At 46.8% G+C, this 15331-nt stretch overlaps 1 protein-coding gene across 11 annotated transcripts in view; it reads left to right on the top strand.

Moving 5' to 3' along the window:
• Window positions 1–630: 630 nt before the first annotated feature.
• Window positions 631–15331, top strand: part of BBX (BBX high mobility group box domain containing) — a 132020-nt gene continuing 117319 nt past the window's right edge. For 4 of the 11 annotated variants that reach the window (XM_057373930.1, XM_057373939.1, XM_057373934.1 and 1 more), the window contains exons 1-2: window positions 2328–2502; window positions 3996–4068. The gene's annotated coding sequence lies outside the window, so the exon portion shown is untranslated. Of the gene's footprint in view, window positions 744–1022; window positions 1045–1152; window positions 1320–2327; window positions 2503–3995; window positions 4069–15331 lie in introns of those variants that run through there. The other 7 variants (XM_057373933.1, XM_057373943.1, XM_057373941.1 and 4 more) reach the window with 5 other exon arrangements.

Raw genomic sequence — 15331 nt, forward strand, 5'->3', positions numbered from 1 at the left:
CTCCGCCACGCCTGGGCGAGGATTCCTACGGCAGCGGGCACCGCCCGGGGCTCCGCCGCATCCCCGCGCAGCGCCGCTGCCTGAGCCCCCCTCGCCGGCTCAGGGGGCAGCGCCGGCCCGGCCCGTCCGCCCGCGGGGGYGGCTCTCGGTGTTTACTGCCCCAGCAGGGGCTGCGCGAATGCGCTGCCGCCTCCCGCAACTTCTGGCTCGCCGTGCTGTGGCCTCTGAATGAAACCCACCCAACGCGGTCGAGTAAGTTCCCGGGGGACTGCCCGGGGTGCGGCGGGCCGGACCGAGCCCGCACCCCGCTGCCCCGCGGCGCTGCCCAGGGCAGGCGTAGTTTACTCTCGCGGCGCTGCCCGGGCGGCCAATGGACAGCGGCTGCCGGCGCTGTGGCCGGCACGGCTCCGCGCTGCCCCGGCCGGCCCCCGCTCCGGCACCGCCGCCGGGGGCTCCGCGCACCCCGCGAGGGGCAGCGCGGCGATCTTTGTGTGAGTGTGTGCGGAGAGTGTGTGCTCCGGCGGCTCCCTCGCGGGCCGCGGGTGTAACGACGGCGCTGAGTGGCCGGCGGGCCCGTCGCTCAGCGCGCCGGCCAATGGCGGGGCGCCTTATATCGCGGGGAGTGTTGTGGCGCTGCCCGGGTTGCATGGCTCTGTGTGGAGCCGCGTTCCGCGGGCGCCGAGGCGGAGGGGCTGCGCTGCGAGCCGCGTCCGGCCCAGCGGCGCGGTGCGCACCCCGCCGAGGTGAGTGCGCCTGCCCGCCGACCCGCACCGGGCGGGCGGAGATGGGCAGCGGCAGGCAGGGAGGGAGGGAGAGAGGCAGGCAGGGAGATAGGGAGAGATAGGAAGAGGGGTGCCCTCGCCCCACACTTTACCCTCCGCGCCCCGGCGGCAGGGCAGCGCCCCGTGCCCCTCCTGCGGCGCTGGCGGACGGGAGGGAGGCGCGGAGCTTCCCCTGCTCTGCGCGGCGGCTGCCGCGGCACCCGGTCACTTTTCCTCYTGCCAGCCCTGCCTTCGTTTTGAAAGTTTGGCCAGTGGAGGACGGGTGGGTTGGTGCCGCCAGCCCTCCGCCCGGCCGGGAGGGCAGGGTTGACCGGGGGTGTTTGACGGGGAGGGGGCCAAGTGGATCGCGGTACAGCGCAGGGCATTTAACACACCAGCGAGCCGAGCCCGAGAGGCGGCGGGGGTAGGCCAGCCAGTGCCAGGCTGCGTTTGAAACCAGGCACCTCTCGCCGCCACAGAGAGAGGCAAGAGCAGCAGCGGAGAGAGGAAGGGGAAGGAGGGTGAGGAGGAGGAGGGATGGCCACCGGCCGCCGCTCGGTGCGTGCCTCCGAGGGGACTTGACAGGGAAATCGCGGCAGACAGAAACGAAACTTCATCCCGAGGGGCGGCGAGGCGCGGGGGAGAGTGCGCGGATCGGTATCGGCTGCCGCCGGCCTGGGGGGCTCCGCACCGCCGCCGGGAGAAAGGGCGGGGGGGATATAAAACCGGAGAGGGGGAAGCAGCCGATCCAGCGGCCGCACGGGGAGCGGGAGGAAAAACCCCGGCGCCGACCCCGACAACAACAGCGGCGGCCGGGCTCGGCCGGAGAGTTGGGCTGTGCGTTTTCCGGTAGTCATCGGCGATGCACCCGGGGCGGCGGCGGCCCCGGTGGGCAGCGGGGGGGCGGACGAGCGGCCCTGCCGGAGTTTCGCGTGGATGCGGGATTATGTTGTGTCAATAAGTTTAAGGTGGAGAGCGAGAAAGGGAGGGAGGAAGGCGGGCGGGGGCCGGGGGGAGGCGGCGGCAGGCCTCGGCCGCGCAAAGTCCTATTTCTGAAGGTAAGTTGTGACATTGGGTGGTCGCGATGACAGAAAACTTGGCGAGGGGCGCCTTGGGGAGGGGGCGACCGCCTCGGGGGGGCCTCTCCCGGCCGCCGGGAGCCGGATGGGTGCTCGGCTGTTATTTGCTGCTGCGAGATCGGGTCGCTGGTAAATTACAGAAAGCAGCCCTCCTCCTCCTCCTCCCCCCGCTCCCCGCCAGGCGCTTCGCTCTTCCTCCTCTCGGGTTTATTTGCAATGTATGAAACTTGCATGGCTGTGAGGAGAGCCGATCCAGTGTGGGTTTGCGAGGAGGAGGACGGGGAAGGAAGGGTTGGAGGCAGGGGAAGAGGAGGCAGTAGCGTTAATCCCGGGCGCCGCACGGCAGCAGGTTTGCGTTAGGAATATCGGTGGCAGCCCGCTGCCGCCGCTGAATGAGGAAGGTAAAACGAAGCGATGCGAGAGCCGCCGAGGCGACATGCACGGCGGCGGGGCGAGAGGCACCGGCAGGCGGCTGCCCGCCCCCTCCCTCCCTGCCTGCTGCTGCCTCCTCCCTCCCTCCCCGCCGGGGCGGGGAAGGACCGTGCCCGGGTCTCCCCCGCTCGCCGCCAGCCGAGCCGGGGGGCCGCGGGGCTTTAACCGTGTGCGGGGCGGATTCGCCACTTTTTCCGGGGGAGGCCCGCGGTTAAAAGTTTTCTGCGGAGGTGAGTGTGTGCGGGGAGGCCGGGGCGCCGCCAGGCCGGCGGTGGTCACTCGGGCCTGGGGCGCCGAAACCATTGCCCGTCCTGCTGGTGACACGTCCAAGTCCCGCAGCCCGGCGGGGCGGCGGAGGGGCCCCGGCTCGGCCGCTGGGGCAGGGACGGGGTGCCGGTCTCCATGTGGGCTCTCCCGGCGCCGGCACCTCCTCCCCGGTGGCAGCGGCGGCGGCAGCAGCGGGATCATCGCCCGGGCCCGCGGGGAGGAGGAGGGGAGCAGCAGGGAGGTGTTTGCTGCCAGCCTGCCTCGCCGGAGCCCGCCGGGGAGGGCAGCTGGGAGGGCCGGGGAGCCCCCCGCGCCCCCTCTCCGCGCCGCCGCCCCTTCCCTGCGCGCCCGCCCGCCCCCAAAGGTGTTGTGCAGACTTTTCCCCCGGGAGGGTGAGATTTATGCGCTGCATTATTGCTCCTCTCCTCCCCCCTCAAAGCAAGATGGACTCTCTCTTCTCTCTCTCTCACTCACTCTCTCTCTCCCTCTCTCTCGTTCTCTCYCCCTCTCCCTGTGTCTTGTCAGCCTTCAAGATCGACATTTTGTAACTAGGATGCAAACTTGATGGTGACCGGGGGCGGGGGGCGCGGGGGGGAGACGGGAAAACCCTGGGTCACGGCGGTCTTTCTCCATATTTAATACCTTTTCTTTCCACCCCACCCCGGAGCCCGGATTCCGGTGGCCCTACACTTTGCACGGGCGAGGGTGGGCGGAGGGCGGGCGGCGGCTGCGAGCTCCGCTCCCCCGCGGCGGCCGGGGGTCGCTCCCCGCGGGCTGCGGTGGCGGAGGGGCGGCTGGGCGGCCGCGGCACTTCGGGCGGCTCTGCCGGGGGGCAGCGGGCATTACCTGAAACTGCTCCAGCCTTGCAGCCTCCGTCCGTCGCTCTATCTGTGTCTTTCGCCGGGTAGATCTCGTACCTGCGGTCTGGCGGCTTATTCTGGTTGTTAATTTTTTGCGTTGTTTGGCTTATCCACGCGCGGGGATTGATCGCTCACTTTGTAAGTTCCCGGGGGTTATTGTTCTGTATGCCTCCTTGCAGATGGTGGTCAACTTTCGGTGTTTTATTTTGATGAAACATGCGAGTATTACTGTGTGTGGATGTAAATAATTACGTGATGCATCCYTSTGTGTGTGTGTATGTGTGTCTGTGTGCGCTCATAAACATGCATCCGTGTGAGAGAGAGAGGAAAAATAACCCACCCTGCTGATGCACACTCAGATGATTTACTCCATTTGCCCACTCCTRATGCCCTTTAAAGACACGGTGCATCTTTTGTTTGCTCGTTACGGTTTCCTGCGACTGTCATCTTKTTTTAATGACAACTTAGCTGGGGTGGGGGTGAAGAGGGAGCAAGTTTCAAATTTTGGGATCTCTCCTCTTGTTGGCGATGTGGTGAGTTGCAATATTGTAAAATCATGGTGTGCTGATGATGTGCTTTTATTTGATACTTTATAGGTCACTATCACATGACAAAGTCTTTGAGACAGCTTCATCTTCCTCTGTGTGTAATTTCCATTTGCCTTCCTGGGTAAGTACGTAAACTGTGCACAGGGAAAAAGAACTTGGTTGTTGTTGATAAGATAGAGGTCCTCGTGCTGCCACTTTTTACAAGGAAGATGCGTGTTCGGGTTTTAGCACTGCAGAAAACATGTCTTCTCCAGGTGCTGATAGCAACTGCAAGAATACAAAGTTTGTACATATGGGTGCATCCAAATAACGTGGGAACTAAAAGGCTGTGCATATTCAGAGCTCTCTTYGCTTACTTTTTTATTTTTTCCTTGTGTTGCACCCCCTTAAACTTTGTAAAGATAATCAGCTGATTGATTCAGGGCAAAAGTTTTAAACTGAAGTACTATTAGAATATGCAAAGTGCAACACACAGGTTGAAAATTTAATAACCATGTAAAGTCCTTCTAAAATTCAGTGGCAGAAAAGTACAAAAATATAAACTGAATAGGTAATTAGAAAACTCTGGARGTCAAGAATCAGTGAAAAGTTTAGCAGAACCGTAATGCTACTGCAACAGGAGTTTGTTCAGTTTTAACACGTAAGCTGAGAGCTAATTAGAATTCCATCCATGCACTTTCTGTGTTACTGTTTTTTCTTTTGGCATTGATGAGTGCAGATACCAATCAATTTGAAAGATGCATCTTAGTGATTAATTTACTAGTATTCCTAAGCTTTCAGGTACRCAACTATGTTTTTTTGAATCCGCATGCTGGGAAAAGTTATGATAACTTTTGAAGCGTTTGACACCTTTTAAGATGAAGTGAAAGYGGTAGTTTAAAGAAGAGGTTCTAAACTTTTGGGGGCACATTTGTAGATGGCATAAAATTAGTGGAGCTTGGTGCACTTCTCATACAATCACCTGTGATGGCACTGAACTACATTTGGCCCAAAATGGGGAAGTGGGWGGTAGAATTTCTTTTTGGTACTATTTGGTATGTAATTAAAAACAACATATGTATTTGAGGTAAGCTTAGTATTCATAAATACAGATTATTAATAACATACTCTTGACCCTTTGCAGGCAGTGTATAGCAGACATAGAATAAGTAATGGTCCCAGACATGCTGACATGAAGGGGGCTGTTGGGAGCAGCTGTTTTGGTGTGATACTATGGCCACAAAGCAAGTGTTAAAGCTGGGATAAACCACTGTGGGCAGTTGGTTTGAAGGGAGAGTTCTGCTGTTCTCCAGTTCTGCAGATTTACACCCAAATTTCAGGTATTCGGATTTTCTGTGCAGTGTGGTTGGTATATGTAGGTCTCAGAGTATAAACACCAAATTCAATTACTGAAATTCTTTATGACAGAGTAGTTGCATAGGAGAATATTGCTTTTGGTTTTATAGCATTACTGACAAGGATCGTGTTCTGYGAAGAGTAATTGGTGCAACAATTTTTTCCAAGTAAAAATGCATTTGGAAATTCAAAACTGGCAGATAGGCTTCAAAATGTTGTTCAGGGCTGAATACAAATGTACTGATTTCTGAACTTAATTTTCTGTGTTTCCAGGTAAGAGTCAGATGAGAGTGCTGTAAGTGCTAAGGACRTTCTCCTTATTTCGAGTAATAGTAGAGGATACTGAATAAGAATATCTCAGAGATCTTGACTCAAGTCTTGAGTCATTATCTTGTTTTAGTTTTGTTAGGAAGTCTTTTGGATGCGTGGAATGTTGAATGTTGGCAGTGAAGTGGTGATCATAATCTTCCCACGCTTGGAGAGGAGTGGACCTTGGTTTTGTGCATAGTCCTAAATGTAGGTCTCACCTGATGTTGAACAGGCTTGAACAAAGAAAAAGGTAGGGTATCTTTTTTACCAAAAAGACATAATAGGAGTTTTAGAGGAAGAGAAGAAATACATTTCCTTGTAGTTTAAAAAAAAAGACAATAAAAATAATATGCCTAGTTAGGGTGAGAATAAAGATTTCATTAGATTTATCCATTACTAGATATCTCCATTTACTTTAGGGAGCTTTTATTTTGGTAGAATGGAAGACTTATTTTATTTCACAGTTCTCACTAAAGTAACCATGAATGGATTTTAGTAATTCAGTCTTCCTGTACAGGAGTTCTGGTCTTGCTTGGTAAGTGCCAGTGCAGGGCTGGCGTGTCACAAGCTGGAAGGTGATGAGCTGCTTACCAAGGGGCTGTGTGGGTGCTTCAAAAATTGGCCCATGGTCTCAAAAGTTTGTTGCACACTACTGTCCCTCTTGGCACAGCAAGCTGATAAACCATGCCAAGCAGACATATAATTTAGCAGAAACGTAGCTGGTTTCTGGGTGGAGGTAAACTTGGAATATTTAAGAGGCATGCCCTTGACACTTGGGAGTTTTTTGGGGGCTGCTTGCCATAAGCTCATTGCCTGCAAAACTTCCATTGGCTTCAGCAGGAGGTTTATTTAGGAAAGGAGTGTAGGAGTGATGGTAAGAGGAATTTGTCCATGTTTATTTTTCCCTTCAAGGAAGAAAACTCTTCTCTTTCATAGCTGTTGTGTGAATAATTAAAGATATTAAATGTCAGTTTTCCACGTAAAATATCAGAGGTAATCAWGCAATTATTTTATAACTAATGCTTTTCCTGTTCATCTAAAATGATCTTAATACGCTTTGTTCGTAAATTAGTGCTTCCRTAGCTGGTGATCCTGTAAGCATGTGAATATCTTGAAGCAGATGACAAGTCTTGTTAAATTCACTGATACGATTGCTGGCATTCAGAGCTTCAAGTTCTTCCAGGTTGCTGCCGCTGGTGGTCTGTGGGCTGAGGATGCGCAGTGTCTCTGGAGCTCAGGAACATGGCGTTAGGCAGGGAGGTCTTCTGGTGTAGAGCTGGGGGCAGAGWGGTGTGAAGAGAGGAGATCTTGGCCAGGTGAGCCAGGAYGAGTTRCTCTTCCACCACGTGTAGTAGTGGAAAAGGTGCAGGTAAGGTAGGTRAGACCTGTGGTGTGCAAGGCTCTGYTGTGGTGAGAAGTTTGTAAATGTACCTGCAGTGARGTTGGGACACCTGGGAGGTGAGACACTGCTGCTCTCTCAACAGTACAKGGCTTGTGTAGTGTTCACATCCCTCTCTTTATCTGAAGGCGGTTCCTTGGAGGAGGAAGGTACTACAAAGTAAAACTGGAACTGAACTGAAACTCTTATTWTAATTTATGAGTGTGTTGCAGGCTGGTCTGTGAGCTCTGCCAAATGATGTAGTCAAAAACAGAGGCTGCTTTCCAGATTTTGGACCCACCGTGGATTTCCTGTGTCCTGCCTTGGGGGTGACCTGCTGTGGCCACCAGAGGAATCGGCAGCACTGCTGTGTGTGGCCTGCTGGTGGTTTCCAAGGTCTTTGCTTTTAGAAGCATAGCCATAGGTCCCTTCATCAGCTGCAAATGGAGAGTGACAGTACTTCCCTGTATCATTAAATCATATGGCACCTGTATGCTGGGACAGTTCTCATGAGTTCACAGCAGTAGAGATACTGTTGTACCTTTGTGTAAACTTAGTAGTTTGCCTTCATTATTAGGTGTCTGTAAAGCTGGTTTGAATTTGTATATGTATTTCAAAATAATCTTGAGAAGAAATAGGTAGAAATYATCCTTCTGATTTCTATAGTATTAGGTTTATTTCTTTTTCTTCTATCATGTGTCTGCCTTTCCTGAGTTATTATTGCCAGAAACCTTTTCGCTCTGTTAGAAGACTATTGGGATTTTCTTTTTATTATTTTGTTTTTATTTTTTAAGATCAGTAATGATACAGTGTTTCTGTCTGAGAGCAGTGGGGTGAGTGTGGTGCTGGTGGACATGGGAATTTCACAAAAGACTCCTACAGCTGTCACCCTTCCTGATAGTTTCAGAAGGGRTAAGATCTGAACCAGCATAAGAATTAGTCTAAGAATGGCTTGATGGGCTGCTGTTTTGCATTACTAGAGAAAGTGAAAAGCACATGCTATTCTCTCAATAATGGTGATATTATTAGTAATTGGCAGTTGTAGGCCTTGCCTTATTCATGTGTTTCTGTCCTGTCTGGTGAAGTACACAAGCCACACTGTAATCACACACCTCAAGATCAGGAACAATCATTTTTATCCCTGTTTTAGGCATCTGAGATAAAAAGCTGTGAAGGAGCGTAGGCTTGCCTGCAGTCACTTATCAGGTTAGCATTAGCAAGGAATGGAATAAATTCTACATCTGATTCCTTAGTTTTGTGTCCTTTCCCGTGGTGTATGCTGCTGCTCTGAAGCTTTCCTGGTAAGTGCCTGTCTTGAGATGTGAGTAGTCTCACTGAATTCTGTGCCACTTGGGCATCTTTTGCTAATACTCCACTTTCATTCATAATGCTGCTTAAAAAAAAATCCCACCTTCAGAACGTTGTGAAGTTACTGACTTACAATATGGTTATATTTATTGACAAGACAGTGTATAAGCAGGAGGAGAGCTTACTAGAGAATTTTTGCCAGTAAACATGGTATTTAAACTGCTGTTTAYTGCCATATTTATTACCCCTATTTATTTAATACTAGCTTTGTAAAGTTACTGCAAGGAAGAAAACGGTTCTTTATAGSGAAGTTTTTGAAATGTGATTAATGTGAAATAGTTCTTCACTAATTGTTTTTTCCTATTGATAAAATAATGCAAAATCACAACTGATATAAAACATGGAATTGACAGAAGCAACTACTTTGGCATTCTAGCAATATTGTGATGAATAGGGTAACTTGCTTACTGAAATTTTATTTGTAGAGCCCRTAAACACATGTAATGTTTTCAGATTTGCTGCTTTCTGGTGTTTTGTTACTTAAACTAAAAATTTGATGTAAAAATACAACTGGAGTTGTATTTGAGGAGTAAAGCACACTTAAATGTCTGTGTGTGTAGACTTAATTGGAATATTTACCTAATTGGAGTATTCTCACAGTGGTAGCAACATTTTATTATTTCTAATATTTATAAATTTGATTACCTAAAAGATGAATCAACAAAGAGGAAAAACGTGGTTTTGACACTTTCCAGTGTTGGTGCTTTTTCCTTTATAGCACACAAATGCATAATGTACTAGCGAGTCCTTATGAGCGTGGACGATTCAGCATGTGAAAATAAGCTAGCTTCAGGCATATCTGAGTACAAAGAAAGCTAGTACAACAAAATTTCAATTTTTAGCGAGGGGAAGGAAAGTTAACAGGATTTTATGAGRCTATGCTAAGAAAATCAGTTGCTTAGGAAGCATAGAATTTTTATTGTCAGAAATCTTCCACGTGGGTGTCTCTGTATAAGAGATTTTATAAAATGTAGCAAATGCTGAAAGTAAGAAGCAGCATTTTATTGACCCGTAATGTCACAGAGCCTCATTCAGCAAAGATAAAAATAATTCAGTAGACTTGCACAACATGGAATCTATGGAACTTAACGCAAGTGGAAGCTCTCTTGAGAAGAAGTTTATCAATTCCTGTTTATACCTTCCCTTTCCGAGGGAAAGTGGGAAGCTGTCTTCCCTYTGGCTGTATGGTGTTTTATTTCGGGCTTTATGGTATTTTCTTTCTGAAAGGTATTATGTATGTAGCAAATKGTCTGTTTTGAGACATTGTGGAACCCCTGTAACTTCGTTCCTGGCTGTGGGCTCACTCTCCTCTTACACAGGTGTAGCAACAGGAAGATTTCTGCTGCCTGTGCTCCTCGGAGGGACTGTGTCCTGTGCTTCTGAAACTCAGAGGTCCCTGTGACAGGGTCAGGCACGCACATTAAGGAGGTGCTCCTTAGATGTGTTGATGAGAACTGAGCTGGGCTGTTGCAGGATTCAAGTGAGGAAGACTTAAGCCCCATCTGTACCACTGCTGAGCTGGGTCAAGGATTGGTGACTGCACTATGCTACCGAGCGGGCACTGCTTTGGTGCTGTTGGGTTGAATGCTTTCAGCAAATATGTTACAGTTCTCTCCCCAGTATGTTTTTTTCTGCTGGCTGCATAAGGGTTTCTAAACTGAAGCCTTGTTAGAAGTTGGTCTTTTTGTTTCTAGAATTTGTTTTTCATTTGTACTCATTCCCTGCACAATCAAGAGTTACCCAGCAATGGCAGTGGAGAAGGCATGTCACRCAGGAATAGGTAGGATTATATCTCTAGCAGTAGTACATCTTCCCTCTGTAGCCTGTGTGTTCTCTTATGAAACAAATAACTCTCGGTTTTGTTTGTGTATGTGAGAGAATGCATTGTTTTGTGATAGTGGGAGCAATATTTAAGAGAGACTTTGGGAGAAATTTGGGGATGAAGCTAGATAAAGAAAACATTAGGTGAGAATGGAAGGATTGAGGGAGGACTTGATTTCTTACCTCACTTCATCCTCTTCAGTGTGATGCAACTCTGTTGAAGTCAGTGGAGCTGAAATGTTATGTTCAGCATTAAAATCTGGCCATGAAAGTTTGAAGGAACTTAGTTTTTTTGTCAGGTTAGTGAAAAAGACATTTTTGTGGTTGGCTGTGTTTGGGTTTGCTTTCCCCAAGTGGTGGTCTTTGAGCTACATCCTGCCTTACAGTGAACTACAGTTAGCAACATCGTGCTGGCTTATGGGGTGAAGTGCAGGAACATCAATTTCTCTTGTCCTAGTGGCTGAAGAGCCTGATCCTGCAGTACAACTATGCAGGTGAACTCCTGAACAAAGAGCCAGAACCAGAGCTGCATCAGCAGTGTGCACCCCTTTGCAGGCTGGCTGTCTGTAATACTTGAGGAAAGCTGCAGATTTTACATTATTCGTAGTTACTGATGTGCACATAGTCCTGCCCGGGTCACACACCTGCTGTACTTGGAGATCAGCTCACAAACTTACAGACTGTCCCTGACCTAATGATGAGCCATGTAGGAAGAGCTGGGAATAAAGAGCAACATTGCTGAAACATGCTGAGTTCCTGTAAATGAGAAGAGGATGGAAGAGCATGAAGTGTGAGAATGCCATGTGGTAGATGATAAACCTTCTGGCACGTGAGCCATTTTGTTCAAGTATGTTTGTTTCCCAAGTTGKCTGGCTGGCTAGGGAAAGAAAGGATTATGATGTACTGCAGATCGATGGTCAGAGGTGATATATTTGGAAAGCATTTTCACCTCCACTTCATTCGCATATCTGGCTTCAGATGTTCTTTCTCTTTGCAAAASGTTTCTTTATATCCAAATTTAATGTTCAATAGTGTAAACTTCCTKCCTGGCTCAGTTCTAATCAGTGAGTGCTCCATGCCACAAACTTGTGAGTTCAGGATTTAGCTCTTGTTTAAATATGTGTSTAATTGTTTTTCTTACTTAAGTTTATTTGTRTTCCCTCTAATTTGTTTGAGATGCTCTTTCATACAGTGTGTTAAACATCAATCATCAAGTGCTCATAATGTATTTTGAAACAAGTATGCAAAATTGCAGCGTGATCCTGTMCTGATTACAGAACTATAGTGTATGAATTAATAAGAAAATAAAAACAGCATAATTAATTTCCAGCTGCTTTTGGAGAAACAGAGGTGTTTACAAGGGGAAATTTGGTGTCTGCAAATTGAAGAATGACAAAGCCAGTAGCAAATGTATTAATGCAGGCAGTTATTCACAATTTACTTCCTCTTGTTGTATTGACTAAAAATGTGTTTTAGTGCTGAAAGAGTAAGCAGAAGCTCCAGTGCTATTCTTCTAAAACTGTTTGACTAAATAAAGAGCACAAGTGTCGGAAGCAGAACTAGGGAAGGAAGTTTTAAACTTTATTTCTTAGTATAGAAGACTTTAAATACGAGAAGTGAATGACAGATAACTGAGTGTAATGGTTGAATTTGTCCATTTCTCATTACTATGAGAAAAATTTCCATTAATATGAGAGAATTTCCTCTATGTGAGTGTGTGTGTAAAACAGTTTTTGAGTGCTAAGTATTTTCCTTGCAACTCCTATATGTTTTTGTGCTCATCTGTCTCACCTCAGCACTGTGTACCAAAGCAGAAGGTAAATAAAATCCCTRGTTAAAAGTGACCCAGGCAAAATCTCACACTGTGAGGGCCCTCACCRCGTTTTTGTCCATCAGTTTCCTTTGGAGGAAGCTGTTGAAGGGTTCTGGATACTCAGTTGCAGGTTTTGAAATCTTCTCTTAGTTTGCTGCTGCTTAGGGCTGGCTTGTTGTTCAGGTAGGAGCTCCAAACAAAGCTTTGGGTCTGTGTGCCTACTGTCTTCCTGGTTTTTAATCGGTAAAGGAAGATCCTGCCCTCCTGAGAGATATGTCTGGAGGAAATGGATTATTTATTTATATAGTGGACTCTCGAGGATGTCCCTGTCGAGCGTTCTGTTTTGCTGCGCTATGTGCTGATGGGGCCAAAGTGAGCGAGAGGATGCTGGAGTGCAGGGAGGGGAGCACCTGAAAAAACTGACCAGATACTGTGTTTTGTCTAAGAAATGTTCTGCTGGTTTCTCTGCCATGGGTGATCTCGTTTCTGTGTGCAGTCTTGCTTTCCTGGATGGACCCACTGGGCTGCATTTGAAGTTTACTGTTATTCTTTGCAGAAAGAGGGAAATCAAAACGGGGCGTGAGGCTGTCATCACAGAGACCACCATGCAAGGAGTTACAGGAGAGAAGGGCACAGTTCAGGTCTGCCRGTGGGGATAGTCTGTGTTCTCTTATTCAAGGATCCTAAAGAGAAAAAAAAAAAAAATGTTTGAGTGGGGGATGGTGTTTTGTGGAGCTCTAACAGGCTTTGCAGAGATTGAGCAGGGCTGAAGGAGAGAGTGGGGGCAGGCACACTGAAAGCAGGGAGGGTTTTATGCCTGGCCCTTGTGAGCCCCTCTACGTATGCWCATGTGTTTGCTGCCTTGACATTCCAGTTCTACCTATTGAACTGATTTAAATCAGGATTTCAGTCAATAAACAACACTTGGTTTAAATTGGTGCTTGTAATCTCATTTTGCTTTGGTATTTTTGTATTGTTTTTTCAGGAGCAGTTCTCTATTGGTAGACAACCATTAAAATACATAGCTAAACATAGCCTTTACATTAAATTTGGCACTACTTTTTTATTTCAGARCATGCATTGTATGCCTGCACACTTTCTAAATGATTTCATAGCCTATGTACATTTATTTATTTAGATTACAGCTGTTGAGAAAGTCTTTATTTAGGAAATGACAAATTATGCCTTCTTTTAATTGTGGCCTTTAAAAATGTCCTACTTAATAAAATCACACTCATGCACAAACACACAAGTAAATGCAAATAGATTTTGCACTTTTTTTTAAAAGAAAAGTAAAGTATTATCCCTAATAAGGTAATTGATTCTGCTTAACCAAATGCAAGCTTTTAGAACTAGTAGAACTCAAAYTTCTCTCTTTGTTTTCTCAGATGAGAAGAAAAACAAATGATCTTTTTCAATTCCCAGTTAGTTTCCCAGCTTTACAGGAAGTGCCACTAAGTGACTTATGGAGCAAAAACTCTGCAGGTGCAGTGGAAGGTACTAGTTTCAGGTAACTTAGTTCTAAACCAAGTACTTGTTCTTGGTAGTTCCAGGAAGACTTAACCTTTTGAGTATTTGAGCTTTGTTTACAGTTTTAACATCAAACATTTGAATTTTTTTTAATATAAATTGCGTTACATAACCTTACAGTAGAATTTATCAGTGGTTTGTAATAATTCAAAGGCAAATTGGAATTAGGCATTTTTTTGCTAAAATACATCTAACAAGAATAGCATCTGAAATGTGGATATGATTTTTTTGTTCAGAAGGRTTTGATTTGTAACCATATCTGTTTCTGTTAAGCGCAATATATTTTTTAGATGACTTTAGCGTCTATTATCCAGTTCCTATTTGTAATAGCAGATGCCTTGGGCAAGTAACTTGTGCCATTAAGGAATGCAGAGTAGCTCCCTAGGTCACACTGTGGCCATACTAATATTTTTATTTTTTTTTATGGGTACTAGACCCCTCTGTAACTTCTAAAAGATAGAGATCAGCAGGTCTCTGCTTACACAGATATGTACTTAATATTAAAAAAAWTACTTTTAAATTGCTGTTACAAGCTTTCCTTTAGACTAAGTGGCATGTGATTGTGACTTAAATGGTTGAGAGGGTACTTACTTTGCAACATCCAGGAAGGAATCTAGCAGTGCTGGTGAGAGAAACCAAAAYATGAAACCAAGTTGTTACTGGATGCTGCATGTAGTACCAATATATTAGATGGAAAAAATATAAGGGAAAGAAGGGTGAATATCCCATAGCAACTCTGTGGCTGACAYGAATTCTAACCCCCATCCTACCAAAATATTAATAGCATCTGAGCAGTCAAAGAGCTTGATAACATGTATAGACTCTGCAGCTCCACATTTTTTTCTGCAGCAGGGGAACTGAGTAGCAGTATTTGTGACCATTAAGGAATGCAGAGCTCAGGTAGGAGAAGGGCTGTGYTCAGAAATGCAGAGTGTGCCTGAGGCCTGGTCTCACAGTTACACAAACTGTATACAAATGCAGTTTTGCCCCTGCCACTCAAAAAGGAGGAGTTGCACACTTCAAGAAGTGTTTTTGTGGCCTTCCCTCCCTGGTGCAAACATAGGTTTCTTGATCCTGTMTTTGTCCTGTKTTTCTGTGTTCTTCTGTATCAATAYRTAGGGTATTCAAAGTCTCAGCAATTATTGTGATCTAGTATAACTAAATATGAAAAGATAAGATTAGAAAGCTGAATAGAAATCAGAAGAATATTGAAGCAAAGGTCAAAATGCTATTGCAGGTTGTAAATGTTTTAAATGGTCAATTTTTATAAAGAAATAAAAAGAGAACCTTCCTTAAAAAATTGAAATGGGAAAATGACTGTGTATTTTCTTACTCTTAAGAGAACAAGCCAAAGATGAATCATCCTCAAAGGGTCATCGTTTTCGTTTTCCTGTACATTTGATTCAAGATCAGTAAGAAAATGTAGTAGTCACAGATTTAGGCAACTTTTTTGATATAAGCTATTTGGTGCTGAAGCATTCGTGTTTTYAGCTGCCCTAAAACAATTAGCTTTTGTTTAGCATAGGTGTTTCAGCAGAATCCTTTRCTTCTCCCCTTCTGTGCTGTTCTTGTGGCATCCCACCTGGAGAACTGCATCCACCTCAGGGATCCTCAGTATAATAAAGGCATGGACSTGTTGGAGCAGGTACAGAGCAGGGCATGAATTTGATCAGAGGGCTGTAGCACCTGTCCTATGAGGACCGGCAGAGAGAGTTCAGATTTTTCAGCTTGGAGAAGGCATGGCTGCAGGAAGACCTTGTAGTAGCCTTTCAGTACCTCATGGGGCCTATGAGAGAGATGGAGAGGGACCTTTTGCCAGAGCAGGTAGTG

The sequence above is a fragment of the Malurus melanocephalus genome, unplaced genomic scaffold (assembly GCF_030028575.1).
Source record: "Malurus melanocephalus ecotype Western Australia unplaced genomic scaffold, MMel_1.1 scaffold_210, whole genome shotgun sequence".
In the NCBI taxonomy this organism is placed as follows: domain Eukaryota; kingdom Metazoa; phylum Chordata; class Aves; order Passeriformes; family Maluridae; genus Malurus; species Malurus melanocephalus.